Below are 519 nucleotides of genomic sequence, written 5' to 3'. Positions count from 1 at the left end.
ATATTTCTAATAAGAATATGTTGAAAAGAGACTGAGACTGAACTCTTTACAAATACCCTGTTTTTGAAATAATGAAAACCTGTTGGCATCAGATTATTTATTCTTATAAAATATGATGTGAGGTGCAAAGGGAAAATGTGCTTTGGTGAATACTTTGTTGAAGTACACACACTTTCCCTTGATTTCTTCAAGAATATTGGCTAGGGCAGCAAGATATCTCAGTTGACCTTATAGCAGAAGAGTAAAGCCCCAGTGCTAAGAGAATTAGAACAGGGATGGATTAGAAGTCTCAGTCTGTAAATGCCTGGACCCATGTTCTGAAGATAACATGAGAACCAACTAAATCTCACCAAATGTTATGATCTGTGTGCATAAACAGTCTGATCCTTTTTGACTCTAAAATCTATACTACAAATAGGACATGAAAGAAGAAAGTAAGAAAGAGAAAGAGAAAGGAAAGAAAAGAAAAAGAAGAAAGAAAGAAAGAAAGAAAGAAAGAAAGAAAGAAAGAAAGAAAGA

The sequence above is a fragment of the Tupaia chinensis genome, unplaced genomic scaffold (genome assembly GCF_000334495.1).
Source record: "Tupaia chinensis unplaced genomic scaffold, TupChi_1.0 Scaffold000706_1, whole genome shotgun sequence".
NCBI lineage: Eukaryota > Metazoa > Chordata > Mammalia > Scandentia > Tupaiidae > Tupaia > Tupaia belangeri.
This window is presented reverse-complemented; position numbering follows the sequence as displayed.